Source organism: Arachis ipaensis, chromosome B6 (genome assembly GCF_059453495.1).
Source record: "Arachis ipaensis isolate K30076 ecotype BB chromosome B6, ASM5945349v1, whole genome shotgun sequence".
Lineage (NCBI taxonomy): Eukaryota > Viridiplantae > Streptophyta > Magnoliopsida > Fabales > Fabaceae > Arachis > Arachis ipaensis.
In genome coordinates, this window is record NC_142441.1 from 20,726,658 (window position 1) to 20,736,886 (window position 10,229).

The window sequence follows — 10,229 nt, forward strand, 5'->3', positions numbered from 1 at the left end:
TCTAAATAGTTTTTCCTTAAAAAAATACTTATACTCTTATTAATTTATTTTTAAGAATGATGTATGAATTATTTTTACACAAGTAGAAAAACACAAAATTTACTTTTTATAACATAAATAAAAAATATATAAGAAAGTGGAGGTAAAATAAATATTATGCAAACATTATCTTTTACTTATTTATAATTTAATGTATCATATATATGTGTAATAAATATTCAATTTAAGATGATAAAATGCAAGATTACTTACCTAGTTACCTTGAGTATTTTGAATTTTTTTGTAGTTAGTAGCTTCTTAATGTGTATTTTATTGAAACTGGTATACCTTTCTAAATCCCTGGAGTATTTATTAATTAAGGAAGAATTAAAATAAGTGAATAAGGTAAACATTTTATTAATGAGTAGTATTCTTAAAAAGGTAAAAGTAAAAGAATATCTTGATACAAAATTTATAAGAATATAAAAACATTATAGAAAGAAGAAATTACAAACAAAATTGGCGAGTGCAAAATAAACAATAAGTTAAGCCAAGTTTGAGTTAATATTATTGTAGGGGCCATGTGAAATGATATTTTGGTACATTATAAAGTTGAGCAAGTGAAATGTTGTAGGAGGAGATAATATTATGAGCTCTCCTGAGTCCTGAGAGAAGAGTGGTGGTGGTCGTCGTTTTAAGTGAGACGCGTCCAGAAGCCAGGCGATGAGCGTGCATGTGCGTGTGCGTGGTAGGTTAGGGTCTACCCCTGCACCTTTTTTTTTTCTCTTTTGTTGTACCCTTTATAAACCCCTCCTGATCTCTCCATCCCCCATTCCAGTGATCACACACACACTCTCTCTCTCAAGTGGCGGCCGGGAAAGTTTTGTTTTGTTGAGGGGAATGTTGTCTGGCTCGAGGACCCTTCCTTTCCCTTCCCTTCCCTTCTCTAAATGAAATAAGAGTCGTCGGACCAGGCTTCATTCCCCCCAATTACTCGCTTTCACCGATTCACGTCTGATCTGAACCGCTGCCCCTACAAGGTTTGCTCTCAACTCCTCCTTCCGTTTCGTCTTTTGTTTTTTTTCCATTTTTACTCACTCAAATCTACATGCTCCACTTTTCTTTTTTGGTGTAATAATAATCATCAACCTGGCTGCACAAAAATGATTTTCATCATTACCTCCTTTTCAGATCTTTCATTTTCATTTTCTCATCTAAATAGTTATCATGATGTTTTCTCTGTCAGCTTCATCATCATTACCTATCTTTCTTCTCATTAACTGGATCTGATCCGATCTGTCTCTTTCTGCCATTTTTTTCAAACATCTCGTTGCCTTTCAACCCACCACAACCTCCCCCTCTTTTTCCTTTGCCTTTCTCTCTCCACCTTTTCTTTTCTCTCTCTCTCTCTCTCTCTCTCTCTCTCTCTCTCTCTCTCTCTCTCTCTCTCTCTCTCTCTCTCTCTCTCTCTCTGAGGGTTTCAAACTCTACATTTTGGTCCTAATCTCTACAATTATAAGCTAATGATGTACCCTATGTGAAGAACCAAGACGGGACAGGATAGACGTTATTTTTTGTCAACTTTATTGTTATGATGATGAGACACATTATTGAGGCCTGAGTGGTTCAGGACCAAATTCCGAAATCTTGTATAATGGATCACCTTCTTAATTTGTCTGGATTTATTTCAAATTGAGAAACAACAAAGGCATAAGCATTTAACCACTCTTGTGATTTGTTGCATCAATTCAGGTGCTACTATCTGGCTCTCTACTGGTAGCTTAGCTCTAGGTTTATAATGTCGCAGACCTTAGTTTAATTTACTGTCTTAGCTTTATCCTTTCTTAATTCCTTATATATATATATATATATATATATATATATATATATATATATATATATATATATACAGGATACAATTACTTTTCGAAACCCGTATTTAAGTTCTTGAATAAAATAAATAATATATAATTGCTTAGTTTTCTTTCACTTTTTAACCTTAACTTTATATCTCATTTTGAACCTAAACCCTAATTCCAGCACTTCCCATGTTCATTTCTTTAGTTCAAAAGTGAATTTTCACTAAGGTGGTCAGATGGAGTATTAAAAGTGAGAGGAGAAAGAAAAAGTTATAATGCTTAGTCATCACTAAAGCCAGGGTTTTTCTTAGATCCTGAATTTTTGAGAGCAACTAGAAAGATATCATTTGATTACAATCACATAAAAAATCCAAGAAATATAGTCAAATGCTGCGAAAGGAAAGGATTCTTTTTATCTTACTGAACATGCGGAATAAGTAGTTGTGCAAGTGGTAAGGATTTTTTTAGTTTTTTTGTTGGTTGGGGGCGTTTTCTTTGTATTTAACCTTTTGATTTCTTCATGAACATAAGCTACAGGGTTCCCAAAGAGAGAATGACATCAAGCCAAAGTTTGAATGAGAAGCTAGCTAGGGCCATAGGGAAACAGTCCTTATTACTCAGCATTTAGCATTTGCTTTATTTTATCACCCTGCTCATTGTCATTGATACTTGCACGCAATGTGTACTTTAAGCACACACGCCTGCGTTAATTGGCATAGAATTTGGTATTTCTCTCGTCAATTTGTGTATGTTTGAAATGTTAATATGATTCAGACAAATATAGTTATGATGGTATCCATATTATTGTCCTCACCGGTGTTCTAAAATGAGAGTAGTTGCTGTAAAGTAACTGTATGAGGAGTGTGCGAACGCTACATATGTTTTGAGTGTGTGAGATAAAAAAGTGCTCAGTTTGGGAAATTGGATCTTTTGAAACTTTCTGCAAACAAAAACAAAACATACAAAAAGTTGAAGTGAACTCGAAGCCAGATGGGTACGTTTACTTTAATTTGTGTTTCCCTATGCATTATTATTATATTGTAAAGCTGAGTCAGATTTGTTGAATGTTGAATTCTTCACATTTTTTGACATCTTTTTGTACGACTGTTTGGATAGGAATTCGTTGATCTGGAGGACTTGCATTGGTAGATAAGGGTATAGTACAATGAGGCTGTCAAACTTTCTATTCGGTTGCCCTTCTGTCACACATACTATATATTATAGTGCAAACAAACATACAAAGATCGTATTTTCTCGTATAAATAGACAAACACCTACACACATTTTCGTGTGTGATGATTTATGTTTATTACATTTTCAGGACCAGAGATATCATACTTCTAATAATTCTTAATTATATGTTATTTTTATATGAAAATATTTTAAAAGTTGCGTCTTATATACGTTAATAATAAGTTTTATGTTGTTCATCTTTATAATTTTATAATTACATTTTTATAAAAATATTAGAATTAATAAAATATTTGTTAACAAATTTAAGATATTTATAATTAAAAATTTAATTAAAATTTTGATTATATATTTTTAAAAAGAATATTACATTAATTTTAATATTTTTGGTATGAAAAAAAATCTCATTAAAAGTGAAGAGGTTAATGGTGATGGCAAGCGTGAAAGATGCATGTGATGGTCTTGTGTAAATTAGAGGTATGAAGACAATTGTCAATTTGGCAGCACATACATCTTCATGCGTGCCTGATCGGAGATTCATTGCTAGCTATTTGCATCATACAAAATTATGTTTGTTTTGTATTTCTTGGATAAGCATCCGAATAAATAAAATAAAAATAATACTTCTAATTAACATACAAGCAATATAAATGATGAAGTTTATTATTTTTATGGTCATGAAAATATGAAAAATGATTGTTTATGTAAATTCCTATGACTACTTAACGGGCTGAGATACAGGCTGGCCCTATAACCTCTAGAGCCCAAGTTAGTTTCCTCATAACCCTATCCCAACAACGTACTAAACAATATCCTGGGCTTCTGGCCCGCATTATTACCAAAAAAAACGTACTAAACAAAATATTTGTTTTATTTTTTCTATGAACACCTGAAGGAGAGAAAAGGAAGGTACCAAACATTATGAAAGCAAGACAAAAACCAAAAAAAAAAAAAAAGAAAAAAAATAACATTAGGAAAATTAAACAAGAGTCTTGAAGAAAGTTTAATAATATTAATAATAATATAATAATAATAATACAAAATAAATAGCAATGCATTATTTTCTTACTTTTTACAATTGGATCGAATTTTTTTAAATAAAAATATTAGTAAAATAAAAATAGAAAAGTATTGGGAGACAAATTACGATCAAAGTTTTAACAACTATAATTAATAATTATTTATTTAAAATTTAAAAAAAATAAATCTAAACAATCAGCATTAATAATTACCATTGTGAATTATAACTATTAGTAAAACAACTCTTTAATCCTGTATTCTCCTCTTTTTCATCACGATAATGTTCTAGGATCTCGTCCAACCTCCACTCGAACTATTCTCACCGTCGTCGTCCCTCAAGAGTGCTGTCATCCCTTGCAATTTGCACCGCAGAGCCGTTTTCGTAGCAATTCGCCGGACCGTCGACCACCATAGCACCTTCCTCGTCGTGATTCACGGCGTTGCCACCACTGTCGTAGCCCTTTTTACACATCTGAGTGGTTGCTATTGCAGGTCTTCTGAGCCAGCGCCGCCAGCCCTTCCACGTCAATCTCCTCCTGCCACCAGCCCGTTCTATGTGGTCGCTGCTGCAGGCCTCCTGGGAGAGCAACCCCGGCGCATTGTTTTTGAATCCGAATCATGTACAGTCACTCAATGGTTCAATCTCCCTCTCTAAATTTCTGATTTGTCCAAGTGCATGTGTATGGTATTTGAATTTTGGATGATCAAGTATGTACTTTTTTGGAATTTTTATTAGTGTTATGTTGTTTCTGTTATAAACTATGATGATGAGGGTGGCAGACGTTGGATCTGTATCAGAATTCATGATTTTTTTTTGTTGGGTCCTTGTGGAATTTGCGTTGTTTGTTGATTTTGGGGATTTGTGTTTTGTTATTGCTAATGAAGATTATTCTTGTTTTGTTGATTTAGTGATTTTCTGCATTTACTATGATAATGCTTGTAACATCATGTGTTTTTTGAGGATTTTAAGACTAAAGTTGAAAATCAAGAATGATTTTGAGGACATGTAATCACAAGAATAGTTTTTTTGCATTTTCAGGATCCTGTTTCAAATGTATTAGTCATTAAAAAAGATAAAAATATTATTTTTATAGTAGAATTTGTCTTGTGATTGCAGATCAAACTTGTGAGTTCATATCAAGCAGAGATCTAGATTGTCAAGAGCATGGGTGGTGAAGATAAGTGGTTCAGGTTGATGATTATGTTTCTTAGCTCTGTAATATAGTTGGTGCTTGATTAGATAAGTTTATAACCTTCAAATTTAATTTTCTTATTTGTATTAGTAGATCATATACTGGTGAGGGCTTTATTCAAACTGTATTTCTATTATATTTGCTTATGCTTATTTCTTAGTTTTGATATTTTTATACAATAAAAACATGCATTAGCTTTCAGGGGTGATGTATAAAATGGTTTAATCTGAGAATAAATTGTTGCACTGCAAAATATATTATTAAGGCATGGGGTCTTGTTGCATTAACTACAGCACCTTCATTGTAACTTCTGTCAAAATATTTTTGACACTCTAACAAAGTACAGTATTCAACTTTGGATTGGTAACATTTTGTAATTCTAAAAAGAACTGGAAGTTATTTAGTACGCATATCTTTATCTCTAATTCCTATATTTCTTTCACAAGGATAGTCCTATTATTATACGCTTGTAACATTAGACTTGATGTAATTTATGGACTAGTGCACAATAAGATGTTTTGACTAGCGGGTTGTGGAAAAAGCTGTTGTTTGTGGAACTCTACACTTTCATATTAAAGATTCTCCTCATATGCATGTTCTTTAATTTCACGATTTTCATTTGGATCGAATGATTTTTCATGTAGGATTACAGATACCTCCATATCGGAGATAGATTACTCTGGCACTTCCAATGCATTTGGCAGGAGCATTTACTCACAATGAGGGTGCACAATCTTTTCTTTATGCATCTAACAACAGTTAGTCACTTTGAACTCACCTTTTGATTTTATCATTTTAGCACTGAGTAACATTTATTATTTACAGGTATGTATATGAAGAATACCCTGTTGTCATCAAATAGCATGGGTGGTCAGAATCTTATAACCTTCAAGTTTATTGACGGATTACTCCGGCACTTCAAATTTATAACCTTCAAGTTTATTGTTTAGTTTCATGAACTGTGAACTTTGAGTTGTATTCAATTATCTTCAGATCATATGACAAATAATTATTTATTTCATTTTTATTTTTGTAGTCTTGATTAAAAGTTGGTTTTCTTTACTAAAGGTAGGGGCTTGTATTCAAAGATTAGATTAGGGTGCGCCAAAGCGAATCTAAACCTTACCTTATTTTAAGTAGTTATGGAATTAGTGACACATCCAAACAAGTTTTAAATAGAAGATACATTCATTAAAACCACATCTATTAAAGAAACATCTAGCAACAGACACATCCATTAAAGACACATCTATTAAAGACTGATGAGCGGATAAATAATACGCTTTTTGGCATTGTTTTTAGTATGTTTTTAGTAGGATCTAGTTACTTTTAGGGATGTTTTCATTAGTTTTTATGTTAAATTCACATTTCTGGACTTTACTATGAGTTTGTGTGTTTTTCTGTGATTTCAGGTAATTTCTGGCTGAAATTGAGGGACTTGAGCAAAAATCAGATTCAGAGGTTGAAGAAGGACTACTGATGCTGTTGGATTCTGACCTCCCTGCACTCAAAGTAGATTTTCTGGAGCTACAGAACTCGAAATGGCGCGCTTCCAATTGCGTTGGAAAGTAGACATCCAGGGCTTTCCATCAATATATAATAGTCCATACTTTGGCCAAGAATAGACGACGTAAACTGGCGTTCAACGCCAGCTTTCTGCCCAAATCTGGCGTCCAGCGCCAGAAAAGGAGCCAAAACCAGAGTTGAACATCCAAACTGGTACAAAAACTGGCGTTCAACTCCAAGAGGGACCTCTACACGTGCAACACTCAAGCTCAGCCCAAGCACACACCAAGTGGGCCCCGGAAGTGGATTTATGCATCAATTACTTACTCATGTAAACCCTAGTAGCTAGTTTATTATAAATAGGACATTTTACTAGTCTTTTTGACAATCTTTGGATTATCTTTGGACGCCTGGTTCTTAGATCAGAGGGGCTGGCCATTCAGCCATGCCTGGACTTTTCACTTATGTAATTTTAACGGTAGAGTTTCTACACTCCATAGATTAAGGTGTAGAGCTCTGCTGTTCCTCAAAGATTAATGTAAAGTACTACTGTTTTCTATTCAATTCATCTTATTTCGCTTCTAAGATATTCATTCGCTCTTCAACCTGAATGTGATGAACGTGACAATCATCATCATTCCCTATGAACGCGTGCCTGACAACCACTTCTGTTCTACCTTCGACTGAATGAGTATCTCTTAGATCTCTTAATCAGAATCTTCGTGGTGTAAGCTAGAATGATGGCGGTATTCAAGAGAATTCGGAAAGTCTAAACCTTGTCTGTGGTATTCCGAGTAGGATTCAATGATTGAATGATTGTGACGAGCTTCAAACTCGCGATTGCCGGGCGTAGTGACAGACGCAAAAGGAGGGTAAATCCTATTCCAGCATGATCGAGAACCGACAGATGAATAGCCGTGCCGTGACAGGGTGCGTTGACCATTTTCACTGAGAGGATAAGATGAAACCATTGACAAGGGTGATGCCTCCAGACGATTAGCCGTGCTGTGACAGGGCATTTGAATCATTTTCCCGAGAGAAGACTGAAAGTAGCCATTGACAATGGTGATGTATCACATAAAGCCAGCCATGGAAAGGAGTAAGACTGATTGGATGAAGATAGCAAGAAAGCAGAGGTTCAGAGGAACGAAAGCATCTCTATTCGCTTATCTGAAATTCTCACCAATGAATTACATAAGTATTTCTATCCCTTATTATTTATCTTTTAATTATCTAATCCAATCACATTTAACCCTACCTGACTGAGATTTGCAAGGTGACCATAGCTTGCTTCATACCAACAATCTCCGTGGGATTCGACCCTTACTCACGTAAGGTATTACTTGGACGACCCAGTGCACTTGCTGGTTAGTTGTGCGAAGTTGTGAACCATGGTATTGGCATCATGTTTTTGGCGCCATTACCAGGGAAAGAAAGAGCGATGAATTTTACATAATCAAAGTGTAATCACAATTTGTGCGCACCAAGTTTTTGGCGCCGTTGCCGGGGATTGTTCGAGTTTGGACAACTAACGGTTCATCTTGTTGCTCAGATTAGGTAATTTTCTTTTTGTTTTGTTTTCAAAAAAATTTAAAAAAAAAATAATATAAAAATGTTTTCAAAAATTTTATTCAAAATTTTTAAGAATGAATTCTAGTGTTTCATGAAGCATGTGAAGCCTGGCTGGCTGTAAAGCCATGTCTAAATTTATTTGGACTGAGGCAGCAATTTGTTATCAAGAGCAAGCTAGTTGTTGCTAATCCACCTGCTGCTGTTCCTGATTCACCTGCTGAAGCTTGGCTGGCCATTGGCCATGTCTAGTGTTTTGGACCGGAGCTTTCATTGAAAGCTTGGCTGGCTAGTGAGCCATGTCTAATTCCTGGACTGAAGCTTTAGACTAAGAATGCAAGATTCCTAGAATTCATGTTAAAAATTTTGGAATCCTTATTTTTTCTTTTTCATATAATTTTCGAAAAAAATCCAAAAAAATTAGAAAATCAAAAAAATCAAAAATATTTTTGTGTTTCTTGTTTGAGTCATGAGTCATGTCATAAGTTTGGTGTCATTTGCATGTGCATCTTGCATTTTTCGAAAATTTCATGCATTCATAGTGTTCTTCATGATCTTCAAGTTGTTCTTGGTAAGTCTTCTTGTTTGATCTTGATGATTTTCTGTTTTGTGTTGTATGGTATTTTTCATATGCATTCTTGAATTCTTAGTGCGTAAGCATTAAAGAATTCTAAGTTTGGTGTCTTGCATGTTTTCTTTGCATTAAAAATTTTTCAAAATTGTGTCTATGATGTTCATCTTGACATTCAAAGTGTTCTTGGTGTTCATCTTGACATTCATAGCATTCTTGCATGCATTCATTGTTTTGATCCATAACTTTCATGCATTGCATCATTTTTCCTGTTTTCCTCTCTCATCATAAAAATTCAAAAAACAAAAAAATATCTTTCCCTTTTTCTCTCATCAAATTTAAAAATTTGAGTTGACTTTTTCAAAAAAATTTTAAAATCAAGTTGTTTCTTATGAGTCAAATCAAATTTTCAATTTGAAAATCTTATCTTTTTTCAAAATCTTTTTCAAAAATCAAATCTTTTTCAAAATTCTTAGTTATTTTCGAAAATTCCAAAAATATTTTTCAAAAATATTTTTCTTATTTTTATATCAAATTTTTCGAAAATAACATAATCAATTAATGTTTTGATTCAAAAATTTGAAGTTTGTTACTTGCTTGTTAAGAAAGATTCAAACTTTAAGTTCTAGAATCATATCTTGTGATTTCTTATGAATCAAGTCATTAATTGAGATTTTAAAAATCAAATCTTTTTCAAAACTACTTTCTAAAATATCTTTTTATCTTACCTTTTTCAAAAAGTTGGTTTCAAAATATCTTTTCTAACCTCCTAACTTTTTATCTTTTCAAAATTTGTTTCAACTAACTAACTAACTTTTTGTTTGTTTCTTAACTTTTTCAAAACTACCTAACTAACTCTCTCTCTTCTAATTTTCGAAAATATCTTCCCTCTTTTTCCAAAATTTCTTTTTAATTAACTAATTATTTTTATCTTTGATTTCAAAATTTTTCAAAAATTACTAACCTTTTTCAAAAACTATTTTCGAAAATCACTAACCCTTTTTCAAAAATTATTTTCGAAAATTCTCCCTCTCCCATCTTATTCTATTTATTTACTCATCTACTAACATCTCATCTTACATCTCAACCCTCCTCACAGTTGTGTTTCTTCCATTATATTACATTCTTTGTCTCCCTCTCTCCTTTTACTCACACAGGGATCCCTATACTGTGGTATAAAGGATCTCTATTATTATTATTATTTTTCTGTGCCCTCTTCTTTGTCATATGAGCAGGAGCAAGGATAAGAACATTCTTGTGGAAGCAGATCCAGAACCTGAAAGGACTCTGAAGAGAAAACTAAGAGAAGCTAAATTACAACAATCCAGAAATAACCTTTCA

At 33.3% G+C, this 10,229-nt stretch overlaps 1 long non-coding RNA gene across 1 annotated transcript; it reads left to right on the plus strand.

Annotated features, from left to right (window-relative positions):
• The first annotated feature begins 508 nt into the window (after nt 1-508).
• On the plus strand, nt 509-3,268 carry LOC148554829 (uncharacterized). Its single transcript, XR_015885679.1, has 2 exons — nt 509-2,832; nt 2,955-3,268. It is a non-coding gene; the product is annotated as an uncharacterized LOC148554829 (long non-coding RNA).
• The last annotated feature ends 6,961 nt before the right edge of the window (nt 3,269-10,229 follow it).